This window comes from Rousettus aegyptiacus, unplaced genomic scaffold, assembly GCF_014176215.1.
Source record: "Rousettus aegyptiacus isolate mRouAeg1 unplaced genomic scaffold, mRouAeg1.p scaffold_m13_p_2, whole genome shotgun sequence".
Taxonomy (NCBI): domain Eukaryota; kingdom Metazoa; phylum Chordata; class Mammalia; order Chiroptera; family Pteropodidae; genus Rousettus; species Rousettus aegyptiacus.
In genome coordinates this window covers 136,087,720-136,107,848 of record NW_023416295.1, presented here as the reverse complement: position 1 = coordinate 136,107,848, position 20,129 = coordinate 136,087,720, and the positions used below count along the sequence as shown (strand labels likewise).

The 20,129-nt window shown below is 37.9% G+C and overlaps 1 protein-coding gene across 2 annotated transcripts in view; it reads right to left on the bottom strand.

Annotated features, from left to right (window-relative positions):
• The window catches only part of PRICKLE1 (prickle planar cell polarity protein 1), a 95,234-nt gene extending 75,420 nt beyond the window's left edge, over positions 1–19,814 (bottom strand). Inside the window, exon 1 of one of the 2 annotated variants that reach the window (XM_016123543.2) lies at positions 19,683–19,814. The gene's annotated coding sequence lies outside the window, so the exon portion shown is untranslated. The remainder of the gene's footprint in view (positions 1–19,682) is intronic. The other variant, XM_016123546.2, reaches the window with a different exon arrangement.
• Positions 19,815–20,129: the final 315 nt, after the last annotated feature.

Genomic DNA, 20,129 nt, shown 5'->3' with positions numbered 1-20,129 from the left:
TGTGATGGAGATATGAGGCTGAATGAACTGGATAAATCTGCATGTCATCCCTTCCAAAGAGTTGGCTAACCTTCTTACTATTCCAATTTCTGTATGTGAGGGACAAAGAGATTATTATTACTACTATTCAATAATTATTTGCAATGGTATCAACTGGCCTTATGGAGGAATCAACATAAGGACACATTCAGCAGATTTAGACTTACTAAAACCCTTCTTTAAAGCCTTTATTTAATATCAAGTATATAAAAGTTGTCAGTCCAAATAATCCACTGTATACTAAAAACGCTCTTGATGAACTCAATCGATGAACAAATACATATTGAATATCTATTTTGTACCAAACATTCTACTAGGGTAGGATACCCTTTTTAATAATCTCTAGTATCTCCCGAAGTCTACCCTGACCCTTTCTGAAAGCAATTGCCCTTTCAGAGCTTTCTTTATAAAAGTTACTAGGATATAATGTAGTATAGGAATTTTCAGCCTTACCAGATAGTTTCTGAGTATTTCCCAAACGGAATTAAACTTTTAGTGTATTGCCATTATTAATTTTTAAAAATACTTCAATTATTTTTAGTCACACTTTTCTCTGTATGATAATGGAACATTAATTCCAAATGACATCAAGGCCCGAAACAGAAAGTAGGTAAGAAGTATAAGGGTTATCAAAAGGTAGGTGGGATATGTATTCCTCTTTACACCCCCACCCCCTACCCCCACCCCCACATAAAGGCACACAGATGAGAACTAGCACAAAGAGAAAGTGATTATAACCCCTATGAAACAATCTGTAACAAACCAATATTTGTAATTTGTGATTTACCTATCTTTGGTGCTTAATAAATGTTCGTTAAATGTTCATTGTGAATGGAACCTGGTCTGATGCGCACCCACATGGAGATGAAACTAAAGAAAATAAACACACAAATCATCTTTGAGATCTGTATAGAATTTGCTAATATGCATAGTATCTGTTTTCACTATACTTTGAGACTTGAGTACTTTTTGCATTATTTTAAATGACAAAAATCCGACAGTATAAATACTAACACATATAATATGAAAAAGTATACAAGGTAGGGTGGCAAATATACTTGATCATAAAAAAAAGGAATGACAGTATATTCAAGAAGCTCATCTGAGATCAGGAAGACAATTTAACTCTATTATGTGCATTTAAAAATATCTATTGTATTGCAAAAACATATATAGTTTTTGGTAGAAAAATAATAAGCATTAAGAAAAAATCTATAATCTCATCTCCCAGAGATCAACGTAGACATACAAACACTAGCACAGATGAGCATACACTGTTCTCCCTCAAACAGTGATCATACCCTTTACTATTTTATCATCTACCCTTTCCACTTAATCCTGAAAATCATAAGATTTTACATATGTATTTTTAATAGTTGAATAGCTTTTTTACTTTATAAACACACAATAATTTTTTTCTAGTTTTTAAATTCTAAAAAAACTCTCTGACAAGATTTTAAAGTGTAAAGTTAAAATAGGCATGAAAATAACTCCACAAATAAGTCAGTTCAGCAACAGGCCTTTATAGTATAAAGAATCATTGTTAATTAAAACAAAATTCTATAATGTGACATAAACTTCACAGTGCGTTCAGATTTGCAATTTTTACAAAGTAGAGTTCAAACCCAAGTACGTCTGGAACAGAAGGGACTGCTTTTAGATAATGCATTAGTTTTAAGAGAGGAAAGGTCATTTCAAGTTTGTTTAAGACTGCCATCTAGTGCCTTCTTTCTTCCTGTTGGATGTGGGAGGCTTTCTATGAGCAAGTCAGTTTAAGAATATTCCATATTTAACTTTCTGGACTGGTTAACTCAGATTTTAGATAGCAGTAGCCTTTTTCTGCTTGTATGTCATTCTTATGGTACCAGCTGTGCCGATTAAGGAAACTGACTGTACTGTTCAGCTGTCTAGAGAAAAAGTGAGGCACAGACTTGAGGAAAAATAAAAAGCAGTCATTTATCATCCTTTGCTGACCTATGCAATTAAACGTGACCCTCAAAACAAGACAAATTAACTCCTTTGTGGTGATGTAATCCCTGAAACAGATGGATCGATAATGGAACTGCATCACTCCACCAAGGTTCACGTTTAAGATGGGCTGTGTGGCACTGGATATTCTGCTCTGGCTGGTACAGCTGAAAGATTAGGTCATCAGCTGAACAGCACACATTCTGAAAACAGAGTCCTGCAGAAGACACGTGCTATATACTAGTGACTATGTGACTCAAGGCATTTCTATGTGAATCAATGTGAAATCAATGTCCCAGCATGATGTTAGGTGGCACTGAGCTAAAAGACAAGTAAACTAGTATGAGAGGCACAGCAAAGGGGGCCTCAGCTTATGAGCTCATTAGCCAATTCAAATTGGAATAGTTCCAAGACACCTGGGTGGTTATGTCCATCCACCTACCTGAATTATCCTGGAAGTTTCAACTGGATACAGCTCCCCTCCATGAGTTATAAATTATTTAAGTTTTACTATGCACTGTTAAACAATTGTCATAGTCCACGCTTAAGTGGCCTTGCAAAAGGGGTATGATGTGATTTTGTGATAAAAATCACAGGAGTCCTAAGGTGTGAAAGAAGCTGTACAAGTTTTAGATAAAATTCCATCCATCAACTCAACTGATCAAGACATTTATTTGATTTCAACAGCTTCTAGAATCATAATTAGGCACCTGTGAATGACATTTATATTTTTCTTTCTAGAAAATATCTAGTTTATTCTTAAGAAAAATAAAAGTTTAAGAAAGTTCTTTAACATTTATTTCTATAGATGTCCAAATCCATACGTGCATCTTAACAAGTGAAAAATTCCATATTCACCAGTTCTTGAAAATTATTCTATAAACTATAACATATACAATTAAAGGAGAAAATATTTAGTTTTATTTTAAAGCAATTGTTTTTTATATTTGAGAGATTTTTTTCAGAAGCATTTACATATTGTTAGCAATAACCCAGTTTAATTTAGTATGCAATAGTTTGTGTGAATTTAACCTTTACTCCCAAGATTGTCTTAGCAAACAAAAAACTTTAATTTCCTAGGTTTTATCATGCAAATTCCCTCAAATGCTCTGTTAAATTCCACCTTCATCTGGTCACTGAGAAATGCAGAGTAAAATGTAGCCTATTTGGACTGTGAAAGGAGGTAAACATAACAAATAGGTAATTTTTTTGCATGTGTTAATATTTTAAAACAAAAAAATACAAATATTTTGGGCTTTTCCATATTATAGATTTGGTATGAGTTTCAGAGTCATAAAAAGATCAGTAAAAGGGATTTTATGAAGAGGTATTCTAAAAATAAAATTACAGGCTATTTCTTGCCCCAAGAGAATTTTTAAAAATGTAATAGAAAAAAGAAAATGTCCCTGTAGCTCATGTTACACAGTTGATTAAAAGCAAAATCCCTGACACCAGCCTAGGGGAGGGTGAAGCCATCCAGCACAAATCCAGCTTGTATCTAAAGCTGGCGGTGAGAAGCAGATGGACTCCGGGTCCCAGGCCTTGCGTAAAGGAAACAACCAGGGATTCTGATGGCTTTTGAGTTCGATCCAGCTCCTGGGACGGGAGTTTGCACTTGTTCTTATGGTGTAAGATGACCCCTGGTGATCTGACTCTTCAAGTACTGATGGTGACACACAGCCTTCTGAAAGTCACTTACCCTCACTGCATGAGAGGGCTCATTTGCTAATTGAGGCCAATCCCTTTTCCTCCCCATTTCAGGTCTATATGTCTGAAGGAGTGCATCCCCAGCCCAGCCCCACTACACAGTAAAGTCCTATCTTTGGATTTCCCTTTTCTTTTCAGCCTATCTACCACCCCCTTTCTCATAATGTACTGGAATATGTCTATCTTATGTTTCTTCAGTAAGTATTTGATGAATGAATAAACAAATGAATGAATAAGAGGTAAATTTTAAGTGAAAATAATTTGGGTGGATTTCACATAACAATTAACCTTCAAAGATATATAGGCATTTGCAAAATAAAAAAGTTAATACCCTAGATGACTGTCTATATTTTGGAACATTTCAACATGGAAACATTGTTTATGGGCTTCCCCCTCCCTCCAGTATCACTAATACTTCTTTTTCTTATTTTAAAAGTAACACAGTTATAGCACAAATTTTGGAAAAATTGAAAGAGGGTCAAAACATAAAATCATACCCATTCTTAATCTAACTACTAAGAAATAAACCACTACTAACGTTTTGCAAGTACAAAAAACATAGAGTTAGCAGGTCATCCACGAGGGCATCAAACCCAAAGCACCTAGGTTTCCATAGAACCAGAAGAGGGTCCTCAGTTTCCTGTATATTTTTAAAAAATTCTTTTTCATCCGTTAATCCAGAGAGTTCCTTGGGTATTGAAGCATTGTTTTATCCTAAACAAACTTAGTGGCTTCTGGTTGCTAATCAGACTGTATTCAGTTACACTGAGATATATAAAGCCGAATAAATAAGAACACTCCACAGACAAGATGGCTTGAGAAACAAAAATAATATCCAAAGGCTGCTTTAAAATACTGGAGTAACCCAATTACTTTAATGGGTATTGTCCTCAAGCCAGGGCCACTAAAACATGTACATGGCAACTAGGCAAGGATCAGCCCCTGTGTGACACCTCTCCCTGGGTTGCTTTAGAATCACAGTCATAAGCTCCCATCCATTTTTCTTTTTACATATGAACTTGATTTGGCCAACCTGCAATCCTGGTTATTCCATCGGTTCTCATTAATCAAAGGAATTAAGTTGCTGACATCTACAAAGAGGTGAACTTAACAAACATTGCTCCCCAAGTTTGGGAGACTAAAGTATTTTATCCTAAGAAACAAGAAAGGCAAAGCAAAGGCAATAATTCTTTACAATTACCATGTGCAGCAATGAATACATGATCATGAGGATTCTTTAACATAGTCAAGGAAGTGATGATACTATTCCCCCAAATTTGGATTGAAAAGAACAATGTATTATTAGTTTATCTCTCAGCATCTGTTTAGATTTCTTCTATCTGTGGTTTTCAAACTGCGTTCAAGGAACCAGGACCCCCACATGGCTGAGGAGGAGACAAGGGTGGGGTTACGGCCAGGAGCTCCAAGGTGCCAGGTAGATATAAGATGCCCAGTTAAATCTGAATTTCAGTTAGGCAACCACTATTGCTTTAGAGACTTGTAATATTTGAGACACACTTATTACTAAAAATTATCATTTGTCTGAAATTCAAATTTTGCATCTTGGGTGGGGGTTTTTTGTGTGTGTATTTTTTTAAATAAATCTGATAGCCCTATAACGAATCCCTTTTCTGCCTTCCTACAAGAGCAGTCTTCCTCTCCATGCTGGGGTTCCAGAAAATCTTGTGTGTGAGAAAAGTGTTTGGCTATCCAAAAGTTTGAAAACCACCTTGTTAGATGAATCAGGGAAACACTCTGATTTCCACTGTCTGCGGATTTCCCATTAATAAAGTAGAGTGCATCTGGTTGCTGTGAAAATTAATTAAAGCTTGTAAAGCCCTTTGAAATTGGCATGTTCAACTGCATATGCTACAAAATATTTATCACACGCCAGACAGACTGCTTGAAAACATATTGATTGCTCAATGAACAATTAGATGGCAGAAATTCCAAAAGATGTTAAATTGCAATTATAATATCACCACATTGAAGAGCCACATATTGAAACACAAGGGCACTTTCCAACCTAAGAAGTGAGTATATCTTTGAAAAGAAAAAAAAAAACATAATGATTTGCTTTTAAAAGTATAGTACTTTATATTGTTATGGATTCTTTCAGCTGAATCATAGTTTTTAAAACAGGAGTTCAAGAAATAACAATCAGGAAACGAAGAAAATAGTTTATCTCCTATGACTCTATTGTCTGCTATTTCTGCTTCATAAGGTTTTTTAAGCTTAAAAAAGAGTTTTTATAAAAACAAAACAGAGATACCAACACAGTAAAACACATCTGGCTGCCACTTGGTGACATTCAGGCTTCTTTTTTCCCAACCATTAGCTTTCATGGAAAGCTCTAACAGTGCTAAAGCAAATGTCATAAAAGTATAACACTCATCATATAATGTTGTCTAAACACTTGAGGCTGAAATTGAAATCTGGCAGTGCAACTGATGAGTAAACAACTTTAGATTATTCCAACGTAACAATGAAAAGGCACAAGTGTAAATAGCTGGTGGATTGGCCAGGTAGAAAGCAATGCTTAAGGAGGAGAATAGAGAGCTCTTACTCAGAAGTTTAAAGTTAACCACAGAGAAAAGGCAGAATAACAACTAAAGTTGTCAAAATTCATATCTTATTTCTGATTGAAACTAACATTTTATAAAGGTGGCAATAAATCCATGACCAAGAGCGTAATTAATCTTAGAGCCAAATAAAGACTTGCAATTCACTGAGCATCATGTTTGTCTCACGTTTCCTGCCTTTGCCCACAATTTTCTTTTTGCCTAGACTAGGTCATTCTCCAATTTAATGGCTTGGCCAACTCCTACTCAGTCATTAATAGCCAGCTCAACCATCTCCTCCTCTTGAAAGCCTTCCTTAACAATCAGCGCAGAACGAATAACTTCCACCTTTGTGCCACTATTATATCTAGTACATTTCTCTATTCCTGCCTCTACCACAATTTTTTGCAAAGTAAATGCTTAAATGCCTTCCTTCCCTACAAAATAGGGAACTTTTTCAAGACAGAAACCCCTCTTATTTAGTGATTGTATTCTCAGAGCCTAATACAGTGCCTGGCCAACCACAGAGGCTCTATAAGTTGTGTTAACATATAAATGATGCCCCCAAATAGAAATAAAACTGGGAGAGTTTAATACTAAATATGCATTTATTTGTAAGTGCAGTTTCTCCTTTGCAGAGAAAAGACAGCAGAGATTATACAAAAGAGCTATTACTCTGAAGTGAATAAATGGTCATGAAAAGAGGAAGAAGATGAAAGGTTCTGTATATTCATTTAAGGAGCTGTTCCTAAAACATCTCTGCAAAAGTATGCCAACTGTGACCTGGAGGGCTGGCCTCCAGACCAAGGGACATGTGCACCTTTATTTTGATTCCACCCTCTAACAGTCTGCTGAGAAGGCCCACAAAGGTGTCATTAAGAAATGGAACATCTTCCTGCAGTACTTTCACACACTCATTACCATCTGATAGCGTTTGATCTTTGAGTCATGGCTGAAGTGACCCAGATTCAAACTGGTGATTATGAATGTCACATTTATACAGTCCTTCCTATAGAAACGGCACTTCACAGTCACTTACGAATCTGCAGGGAGACACGTCACTGCTCATTACCATGTTCATCCGAACAATTCACATACTCCATCTTCTTAGATATAATACAGATGCTATAACACCTCCCGGTGGGCCATTTGTAACTTCAGGCTTAGCCTAATTAGAATGTGAACAAGATCCAAGGTCCTGAAAATTTGCTTAAAAGTTAGTGATTTAATTAATCACAGTGCTGCAAAAATGGAACACTCAGGCCAGTAGGTATGGTGACATATGCCAACATTTAAGATTAATACAGAAAGAGTTTCACCATTTATTGCATATTTACATCAGCTTTTATTTGGAGAGTTGGGGAGATAAGAATATTATTACGGTTTTAAAAAATATTAGGAACATAACTAAAATGGATGTTGAGCCCTCTAAAGCTCCTGAAATTAATTCAAATTTAATCAATGAACACACATATTTTAGACAAAGGTATTATCACTATTGATTACATAAGTAAGTGAACATATGGCTTTCAGTTCTACTTTTTAAATTTTCTACATTTCCTATGCATAAACATAGCAGTCACATTTGTAATTTTTAGTATGAACATAAGTATGCCATTGTTGTAACTACATCAGATTAATAATTTGCTTTTAATATTACTGTATTTATTTATTTTTTTAGCTCCTTGTATTGAGCTATAAACCAGACTTTTGGTAAGGGAAAGTATATATTCTCTTAGTCTTTAAGACATAGATTTTGTTGAATTTTGTACTGGCCACACTGAATCATAAATAAAGGGACCATTTTTAAAGTTACACCTGGCTAATATGAATAATTTTGGATAGAACGTTAAATAATTCTAGTTAGTGACTTAGGCTGTGATGATAATATTAAAAAAAAAATAGCAGTTCCAATTTATTATCTCTACCCCTGACATTATAGCCTCCAAATCCAGTATTTCAGAATTAGAAATTTTGAGCCTAAAAAGTGGTCAGGCCACTCACTTTATAACTGAGGAAACTGAGGCACGGAGTAGGTATAAAGTCTAGAAAATTAAGTGACTTATCCAAGATCACATGCAAGTTAGTAGTAGGAGAGGTTATCTAAAAACATTTAATATGAAACAAAGATACACAGCAAAATTTATAAAACGATAAAATATCATCGAACAATTTTATATCAGTTTACAAGTACTTGCTTATTTTCCCTCTGTTTCTTATCTTTTCTTTATAAAAACTGAACAGCAAATGTTAATTTAGTTAGGAATACCAAACCAAAGCTCCTTAGGAAACTGCATCTTGAACTAACGGGCAGCTATTTATTTCATCAGTAAACTGGGGATAACCTTGGTTAGACCTCCACACAGAATGCAGTGAAGGTAAATGAGATGAATCTAAAAGTGCTTTGTGCACTTCAAAGGTATTAGCCTTATTAGTAGTAAAGAACCCCCGAGTTAAAACATGATAATTTCTGGACAAATAAGTTGGCTCAGCTCCTTAATAGGAAAGCTGATTCACTGCTAATCTAACCCTGGAAACTGAGACATTAAAATAATAATTTTGAGCAACTAGGTTTCCTACCAAGCTGGTTGAAATCACTTAGAGGATTAGCTTTTCACTTTTGGAATTTAAGTCAGCATTTCGTGAGTGAAAGACTGTCATCTTCGTTCTAACTGACAAGGCAACACCACCAGTCTGTCTGAAGATACTGCCTCTATTTTTTTTAATGGTTAGAGCAGTGTGGGTGCATTTGAAAGAGGGAAGTCACACAGCTTCCTTGTTGCAAATATTGAGTCTTACTTCTATTAATATGGCATCTGTTTACTATACGATTACATTTCATTGATCACTGTGTGGTGGAGAGAAGGGAGAGGAATATTTGATCAGTCTCTTTCCTCATATTCTATTAGTTTCTCTAGCTTTATTTGTGTGTGTGTGTCAGGGTGGGAAACGGCTCAGAAATTACACTCTAGCTGCAAAAACAAACAAACAAACAAACAAACAAACAAACAAACAGAAAGCCCCCCCAAACAACAAAGATCTCTATTCTGGAAATTTTCACTCAGGTAAAAACAAAATACTCGTTTCTATTTGTCTTTACATATAACTTTTAAATGGTCCACAAATACTTATTCTGCAAAATGAAGATGGCCATTTGCTTACTTTTTAGTCCTATTACAAGAATGAGAATATAAACTTAAAACTCTCTAATCTGCTCAGTACCACATATTATAGATTGGGAGGGTGGTGGTCCCTTTCGAAGCATAGTTAGCTCCTTATATTTCTGTAGTAATTTATTCTGCAGATATTTATTAAGCACCTACTACTCTATGCCAGGCATGATCTAAGATTGGGGATAAAGCAGTAGAAAACACAGCATGCAGACTTCTTCATGGAACAGAGAGCTGTGTAAGTAAATATCTGTTACATAGCAATAAGTGCTATGGAGAAAAGTAAAGCAGTTTAAAGGGTATCAGGAATGCTGGGTGGTGTCTGAGGGAAGGCAGGGGTGCTGCTGTTTTATGTAGGGTGATCAGGAAGGCCTCCCTGATGTCAGATGACTTTTGAGCAGAGACCTAAAATGATGGAGTGAACCATGAGCCCACCTGGAAAAACCTGCATGTGTCCTTTTATATTAGCTTGATGTACAGCACAAACAAGGAGATTAGAGGTAAACTTCAGGAAAGTGAAACCTACAAATAATAAGCCTTTATACAATACCTGAACCAGCTCTCAATTTATCTCCAATGATCCTTAAACCCTGTATATATAACTTAATCTATTTTTCTGACTAAAATGGCTCACAGTATCTCTTCACGTAATAACTAAAGGAGTTTTCCAGCTATATTGTGCTAACAACTCAAGGAGATAATTCAGGTAGAAATGTCCAGTCTGAGCCCATGATTCTTTGATTTGGCAATGGGCCTTCAAGAGGGAAAAAAGAGCTGAAGCTAGCTGACTTTGCTACTGGCCATGCTTACACAGAGAAGTGCGTAAGAAATGGGACATTATCCAAGTTTTAAAGTTCTTTTAATTAAAAAACAAAACAAAACAGCAACCTCCCCCACCAAGAATGGCATGTACAACAAGAAAAAGCTCAAGTAAGCTTGGTAAGTATCAAACTTCTCTTTTTGTTTGTGCTATGTAGGACACAACTGGTAGTAGTACTGACAGGTTTAAGTCCTTTTACTTTTGTCTATCTATGCTCTCCAGCAGTGGTAATAATGGATAGTGATAGGAAATAACCCAAATTATCAGATTGAAGAAGAAAAAGCAAAGAAACACAATGAGCAACGAACCACTTTAATCGATTTCCACCAAGCTATACAACAGAATTTTCCAAAGCTTGATAATAAAAACTTTCAGATACATCTCAGTTATTATGAGAAAAATGGAGAGGGTGCTTATGATATTTTATTGTGACTCTCTGATTTACCTTAGTATCTAGAACAAAAAATATATATATTATAGAAATGAACCTGGACAGTATGGATGGGGACAGTTTTAAAGAATCTTATATGTTATAAAAGATATGATAGAGAATCATGATGGTAGAAGGTTCAGAACAATTGCTGGCTATGAAAAATAAAAATAATTAACTAGTTAAAAATTATCTCACTAAACCAAAAATATGGAAATCAGCATTTTTGTTGAGAAAAACAAAGGGCTTAATCATACACACACACACACTTTATTAAGAACTTGTATTAATAAAGATCCATTTAAAATTTGTATCTTTGTAATTCAAAATATTTAAAAATAAGACTTAAAATTATAATAAAGTTGTAAAGCTTTGAAATCTTTAGGGTGATATGATTGGACTGTTTCTTACATGGACACACATTAAGATGACAACAGAAAATTAGACATTTGAACAAACACAGGAGCCCAAAAAGTAAGGAAACATAGGACAATCTATGTTTTTCATAGGATAAACTATTTTTCAACAGTATGTTAATTATACTTTTAAGTAATACGCTCCATATTGGGTTTTTTGGTCAACCTCTAGCTATCTTTTTAGGTGAAGTACCTCCAAGTTAAATCAATGAGACCAATTGTTAATTTGGAAAAAAATACAATCGATACACTGGAATATCCTGAAAGTATGAAAACATGAAGATAATAATGTAGTTATGTTGTTTTTCAGATAAACAGTTATACCTATTAAGTTTGGAGGTACTTTACCTGAAAGGTGTCTAGAGGTTGACAAAAAACATATTATTTGAAAGCGTAACTAATATTACATTTTCAAAAAGTGTCCCGACTCTCAGGCTCTCTGTAGTTGCCACATGTCCATGACATGCCAGGCGGTATGTAAGACGGTGAGTTCGCGGAGAACATGGTTCCACCCACACATCTGCTCACAGGAGCAGAGGACACAGATCTTCCTGGAACTGGATTAAAATATCTATAATATTTTGACAGCAACACTAGGAACGAACATAGCTCTTAAGAATGAGTGAATGAATGAACGAATGAATGAACAAAAAAGAAAGAAAAGAAAGAAGGAAGAAATGAAAGAAGGGAGGAAAGGCGTTCAGCTTACTAGGATTAGAAACATAAAATTTTAGAAATGGAAGGTAATCTTAGAGATCATCTAATTTAGTGGCTCTTAACCAGCTGTGCATTAAATTACCTGAGGAGCTTTTTCGAATTAAATGTACAAGACCCCACACCAAACCTACTGCCTTAAAAATCTCCATGTATTTGCATTTTGAAAAAGCTCTATAGGTGTTTATGATTCAAACCTTTGGTTAACATGTACTGATCTAGCCTCATTCTCTCACTTTATATATGAGGAATGGAGGCTGAGAGAGGCCGAGAGATTGACTTGAAATCACAGTTATTGCACTATAGTCCAATTTTTAGAAAGACTATAGAAAAATAATCTTTTCCTTCACTGTTATACCACATCGCTACTATCTATTCTTGAATTTCTGCTCAAGAATGTAGAGGATAAATGAACAAGTATTTGGCCAAAAGTTACTAAACCAAAGTAAGAAAGCCAGTGTCTACAGGTAACACAAACATATAAATAACAACAACAACAACAACAACAACAACAACACAAAGACCTATACCATAGTAACCTGGTTGATCCCTGTTTAACCAGACAAATCAAACTAGTTTAAAACACTCCCACACAAATATTATTCCTATCAGTGTCTTATTTCAGCACCTTAATAAATAATAATTTTGGGTTTTGTGGGTAAGGATGGGAAGAGTGTGATTTTTCAGGTTTCTTCCTTAAAATTCAGAAGTTAAAAAAAAATACATTTCCAAAACTTCAATACAAAGTAATTCTGGTCTTCTTTTAATGCTTTTGGCAGTATTTGAGGACATGTTTTTGGCTATTAGCCTGCTAAGCTGTTTAAGCTTACAGAAGGTCCACAAAGAGAATGTATATGATTAACTTAGTTAAACACAAACATCTTCTCTGTATATTTTATTCCCTCCCTCCACATTCACAAAAACATAAAAGGCTAAATAAAGCAATTCAGAACTAAGCAAGGGGGGCAAGTTATTTATCTCTTCAACCCCTTTCTCAAGGCTTGTGTAAATAAGAACTAAGGCAACTCAATGAAATTATTCATATGATCCTTGCAACGAACAAAGCTAAGCATCAGAAAGCAGTTCAAAATTCCTCTGGAGCACATGTATTTCCTTACAAGAAACATCTGTGACTCTCTAATATACTTCAGACATAGCTTTATCTCTCACTAAAAATTATGTAACATGCATATATCTCAAGCACTGAACACACTTATTAATTACATAGTCACAGAAGAATTTAAAATGCTGTCTCTTTGACACACATTATAACAAGTATTTCAACACTAGAGCACAAGGCACTAGGCAGTCATCTTACATAAAATCTAACCATTCCCTAAATTGTTTGGAAGAGATGTTTTAAAGCAAAACAAATGCCATACTATCTAGCTCCTTTTCAGATCCTCACTAAGGAATTTAGATTATTCGACTATATAAATAACAGTTGGAAAGATCAATTACATTGAACAAGTTACAAGTTTCTTCAGAAGATTACTATATTATTTGCTTATCAGTGAGATAAAAGAAAAAAGTATAAATGCCTTTACTTAAATTATAACATGGTTTAAGTCAGTTTCCTATTATTAGACTGAAAGAGTGGGGTGTGTGTGTGTGTGTGTGTGCGCGCGCCTGTGCGCGCGCGTGAGCGCACGTACATCAAGAAGACAGCATTTTAACGAGGGCACAGGAGCTGACCAACATAGAAAAGGGTTTTAAGAGACTCTCTATTTCAACCATAGTTACTGTGGGTTTTGTCACTATCAATGGGCCTGCATAGGGCAAGTGTCTGGCAGGTTGGGGTGCTCAGCTGGTAAAGCAACATAAACCTCATTTTACCTCGAGCTGAGCAAATTTCCTCTAAGAAGATTTGCTTAATTGGAAGACAGTTTCCAAGGATAAAGGAAATGTCTAAGCATCGGTTGGTGGGCACTGCTTCACAGTACACTGCTATACTGAGGCTAACCTCACACCTTCTCCTAGATTTGATCAAAGGCCTCCACTATGGTTCATTAGTGGTCGTTCTTTGGATCTAGGCAGTAACTTAACCTCCAGGATCTCAATGATGCCTGCAGCCTGGGTTAATTTCAGCTGTCTCTACAGGGGCTACATGAAACATGGCATTTACAAATTTGGATTATACAGCACTATTTATTACACGATGGAAGATTTCCAAAAATGCCAGAAGAGATGCTGGCATTTATGCAAGTCAACTACTATTCAACCCAAAGAAGCACTATATTCTATAGGATGTTTTTGCCAGGATTGAAAGAGCCTATGTGAAAACACCTTAATTAGGACCATCTTAGCACCTCACTATTGGATAGCCTCTAGCTCTTGGTGTTATGTTTCAAATGGGCCAACAAACCATCCTAGAAACAGACCCCTCCAGTCCTGTAACCAATCTCTTCACTACATGCCCTGAGAGTGTATATTTTCTTATTTTCAGATTTAATAAGTCAAGTATATCTGGTAGCTATTAAAAGATTTAAACCACTACTATTTTAAAAGGTTTTAGTGTTCAGAAATTTCAGGTCCACGGAAGGAGCAAATATGGAGGGTTTGGTTCCTGCGAAATGGTGAAATTATTTGCTGCTTTCCCACACCCCTCATTTTAAGAATTTTCTCACTGACCTTTCTATACCCTTTCAATGTGTTTTTAACACATGTTCATGGAATATGAAGGAAAGACAGTGCACTAAATAATCTCCAGTGATCTAAAAGTATAATTATAATAGATCCCTATAAAAAAAAAGGGGGAAAATTTTGAAAACATTAGCTACTTAAAATATACTATCAGATAAACTTTCTCCTTTTCTTCTTTGGGGAACTCTAAACTGCTGTACAATGTTTCTCTCAAGTTTCTTTTATTGAATAGTTCAGTTATGCCTGCTCATAGCAAATGTCTATCTTAGAAAACCGGAGTCAATGTTGTATCACATCAAGTGGTGGCTACTTTATATAGAACTTTTTTTCTTAAAGGTAACAAAAATTGGTGGGGTGAGGGTGAGGGGGAAGGTGGTTATAAAAAACTTCACAGGAAACCAAATAGCCTTTATTTAAATTAAAAGCAATCACAGCCTGATTCTTGGAACACACTTCGAAATGCTTTTTGGCATGCAGCTGCTACATGCCGCCAATATTGTATGTAATTGGAAACATTTCAAACAGAATTGTTACCAAAGTCAAAGACCATAATTGCGAGCTGTGGGATCTGTGCCTCAGATAAAAGAAGGGCAGCTGAGTTAGAGCACGCTGCTCAGAGGAGTCTACTTATGAGTCTGCATCTGACTGCAATATTTTCACTGTCTTATCGACAAAGCTTTCTTTCCAGAGACCCAAAGAGAAAAGAAGGAAACAGAGAGAAGCATACACAAAACAAAAGCTGGTGGGTGCTATAAATCAACCATTGGGACAAAACTCTTAGAAAGGACTATATGACATCAGCACTAGAACAACTGAAATAACACAGCCCTAACTTTTTTCTCCTGCAGTGTAATCCACTAGAAATGAAAGGCATCTCTCCCAAGAGTTCACCCCAAATCTACCATTAAGAATAATACAACTGCAGTTTAATTGGTCAGTTGTTTTTTAGGCTCACTTAGGACCAAACTTACGGACAGGCGGAGAAAAGCTAAGTAAAGGTAAATGACAGCTGCTTGGTAGTTTACCTCTCTAAATTTTAAAATGTTTACATTTCCTTCTGCCTTGCTGACATTTTTATTTTTATTTTAAATTTAAAATCTCTCTTTATAGGGAAATGAACCTAGAAAGGTCTAATCAGTTCAGGCTGGGCAATCATTCTTGTTCCTACAGAGAAGTCCCTACAGAAGACCAAAATGCATTTAGAGTTTAGCTCAAATGTGCACACAAGACAGAGACACAGGAAGAATTATTACATTCTTGTTGAGAGGTTTGATCCCCCCTAGTAACTGGAAACAGTGCCAATGGACCACTGGCTCAGGAATGGTTCTTGGAAAAATCGTGTCATTCTGGCACGCAGAAAAATGATCCGATTATTCTGTCGTATCGCCACGCCAGAAGTGTCATGACATCAGCATGCTCCGACTTGTGAAGAATGTCTCTTCCCACCATCTCTCCTTCGGCAGAGGGGGAATGGGGGAAATGAAGGTATAAGTGGATCCCTATGCAATGCCAGGCCAGTCCTTTCCCACTGTGCAAAAATGTTGCTTCACCAACACACATGTAGTTAATGTCCTTGACTTCAGTTCAGCATGGCCATAGACAAGAATGTGTAATTACTTGTTACTGGGGGAGCTTAGGCACTATACTTATGTGTGTCTAGCAATGGAGAAATCCAGAAGCAGGGGCTGCTGAAGTTTCCCTGTTGCCATATTGGTCCCGAGTACTCTCTTCTGGAACGCTGGCTCCATGTACTGCCTGAGGTTTCAAGGAATGGTACCATTGTGGGACTTGGCACCCTCTCCCAACTCGTTTGTTCGCACCAACCTCCTAAGATATTAGTGCGCGATCTGGTAATGCTTTATTCTGTGACCACAAGAAAAAGCAGTAATGATTCCTTAAAACATGAACTAGCCAGCCAACTACCTACCCACTCAACCACCCACCCACCCACCCAACTAAGAAAGATAGCTCATTCACATTCCTGACTCCTCTTTATTGTGAAATAATTACACCTGGATTTACACAAATTGAATATTCTCACACTAATAAGAGTTCAACAATTGATATTATTTTACATAAAATGAAGGGGAAAAAGAGAGCTATTTTTCTAAGTGGAAGAAGTCTATCCTGGTCAAGTGACATCTTTATATTTCTAGACACAGATGACAATCACTCTAATTTTTTAAAGTTACTTTCCTTCTTTAAAAAGAAAATTTTATTCTTTGTAAAAGACCAACCAGGAAAGTAACTACAATAACTAGAATACCAGTATTGATAATCTTTCCTGAAAACTATATTGGGCAACCCAAACTATAGGTATATTACTTAAACTATCAGTAACTAAGAGTTACTTAATTACTGGGAAAGAATTTTAAAAATCTTTGTTCAATTTTATGAATATTATGAACAGTAACTTTTAATACTCAATTCTGTGTTGTTATTATTAAGTCATTATAAAAAGCATTAGAGAAATTATGTTACAATGTCACTTTTTAAAACTTAGATTTCAGCTTACTCTTTACAATCCTTAATTAAAGAAACTTCTAAATTTAACCTCTTCTTTTAAGTCTTTTCAGATTTATCATCAGAGAAGCTTTGGGGAACAATCAGACTTTTACCCACATTTAATAGTTTAGCTATTAAACCTAGAAGGTTTTTTTCTCCCCTGATGATATTAGATTTTATTTCGGTGACCCAAGTTGACTCATTACAACCTCCTTTATTATAGAGACAAATGGTGGTTCCATGGTTCTTGATTATAAAAACATGATAAACTTTTAAAGTTTCATTGGTATTACCGGCAGAACTGATTAAATCTGTCACTTTAATAAAATATATCACGTTTCATTTAAAAACTTTTAAACCAACGGGCTCACACAGTGATAAATCACCAATTAGTACCAAATTAAGGATGGAAAAATTAATTTACTAAACCCATTTGCTCACATCAATGTGGCTACCTCTATGTACCATCCAGTTTTTTTTCCCCCTCTTTCCTCACCTTCCCTCCCCTTCCCTCTCTCCTTCCTCGTTTCCTTTCTACCTAGACTTATTCACAAGAATGAGTCACTACTGTCAGCATGACGTAGTAAAACAGATTTTTCAAGTTCGTCAGCAAGTGTGCTAACTCTTGACTGTGGGTAACGTCCATTTATTTCTAGCATCTTTTAGTTTTAATATGTAGAGCACATATGCACTGTTAACCTTTAAATCCTTTGTATAAACATTTCTGGAAGAGCTTGTAAAATATCTCCTTCTGTGTTTCCTGACTCGCCAGTTGATGGCATTTAGAAACCCTCTGGTACCAGCAGGTGCTGTATTTTGCTTTCTTCAGGCTCCAGCTGGGCTACAATGACAGATTTCTGTCCCAGGCTAAGCCCAGTCATCTATGCTAGGACCACATTGGAGGCAAACTGAACCAGGCCCCACCAGACAGCAAGATAAATGGCTGCTGTTTAAGTTTAAAATCCCCTGGTGGGAGTAAATATTATTCCAGAGAAAAGGGCTTGACAAATATTGCATCATCCTTCCAGAGCTGTCTTGATTAAAGCAGAATCTTTGGATTAAGTTGGTGCTTAATTCAAAATGTATCTATCTTGCTGTCATGAGATTTTTTTTCTTCCTAGATCCTGAAAACAGACATATTGTTGGGGATGGTCAAACAAGGCTGCTGCCTCCCAAGGGGCTACAGTCCATTCCTGATAATAGAAGGAGGCTGAACATTGACACTTCACTGAAGATAATGGAGACAGCAAAGGCTTAGTGGAAAAAGGCCAGTTGTCACCTAAGTGACAGGCAACAGCTGAGCTCACACATCTGGAGCCAGATCAGGGCAAACATTCAGCAACCCTCACCCATCTATACCTTGGGCCTATCTGAAGGAAGTTCCTTTCACTCCAAAAGTACATTTAAAAATATCTGATGGTGAACCCCATCAATTATATAACATCAACTGCAGACACAGCCTTCTGAAATACTGATTAAAATGAAGAGGTAGACAAAACTGTCCGGTGTGTACAAAGACAATTTCATTAAGTATAGTTTGTCCTTCATAAATTCCATCCTAAACGCCTCTCTCTCTCTCTCTCTCTCTCTCAAATTCCATCCTAAACGCCTCTCTCTCTCTCTCTCTCTCTCTCTCTCTCTCTCTCTATATATATATATATATATATATAAAATATGTGTGTGTGTGTATACACACATACATATATGCTTTTTATAGCACAAATGCATCTGAACTCTTCTAGAGAGACAAGATGTTCTTTTCTTAGGCAGGTTCCCATGGTGTGTTCTTCACCTTGCTCATGGCTGCAGTTCTGCCTCGCGTCCGCTTTGTAAAATCAGCAAGCAAACGTGTTTGGCTTGCGGTTCCGAATCCTCTTTAGGCAAGCTGGAACCCAGTGCGGTGCCAGCTGTCTTTCCCCCATCCCCACCTCGTTCTTCAGCCTCCCAAAGACAATCTGTGGACAATTTCCCCAAAGTCCCAAAATAACACGGCACTGCCAATAGTCACTGGCGATGTCGTTTGTTTTTCTTAGAGGGCAATGAAAATTTAACAGCTTTCTGCTGCATCCGGAGTCCTGGTCCTGCTAATCATTAACATACCCGGTTTCTTCAACTTTTTCTGCCTAAAGGGAAGAAGACGCTCCCATTCTTTCCTATATACGTGCTACATTCAGAAAACACCGTCGCCCAGACTGGAAAGGGGCGGGGAGCTAATGCACCCTCTGCCAAAAAGCAATCGGCCCTCTCCCTAGAGCCTTAGGAGAGAATCGGTACCCTCCTTCCCGACGCCAGTAGGTGACGGGCGATCCTAAGCCGCAGACACATGCCAACGCACCCTCGCTTCCCTGCGCCAGCATCGCCCCAACTCGGGCCATTGAACGGGTTTCCACGCAGGAGAGAATCAAGGGAAGAGTTGGCTGTGATGCAGCAAACAGGAGCCATGCGGGCAGCCTATCTGAAGCCCTCCTGGTGCTGCAGCCCAATATCTGCGTTCACTGTCTACTTAGCCCAACAAACAGACATGACCTTCTCCCTTATTTTCCGTCACACCAACCCAGTCTGGACTCTGGGTGTCACAACCCCCCCCCCCGCACCGACCCCCGCGCGCCCCGCAGTGAGATGCCCGGCCCTTCTCCTGCGGTGCTCGCTCCGCGCCGCCGCGACCGCAGACCCTCTGCAGAGCCCGCCTGGAGCCGGGCTGCCACTCACCCGGCGCGAAGGGCAGGCAACTCGGCTGGACGTTCGAAGGCGCCGCGCCGCGGCTGCGGGGCTGCGGTCCGTGGCTTCAGGGGTGGGCGAAGGTGGGCAGCACGCGAACCATCCAGAGTCCAGAAAGTCGCCGTGCGGGTCGCGGCGCCCCTCGGGGAAGTCAGTGCAGGCGGCGCGAGGCTGGCACGTCCCGGGGCGCGCTGTCGGGCGGCGCCGGCCGCGAGAGGGACGCGGCGCTGGCAGCCGGCTGCAGGGGGAGTGCGCTCCGACTCCGAGCCCCGTGCCGCCGCGCCGCCGCGCACCCCGCCCTCGGCCCGGCGGGAGCGAAAACGCGGAGCGCGGACACCGCCGCGGGATCCAGGCCGCTCCGCGCGCCCACGCGCACCCCGGCTCGGCCCCCAAGGCGAGGTCGGTGCCTGGCTCCCAGTGGCGAGGCAAGAGCGAGAG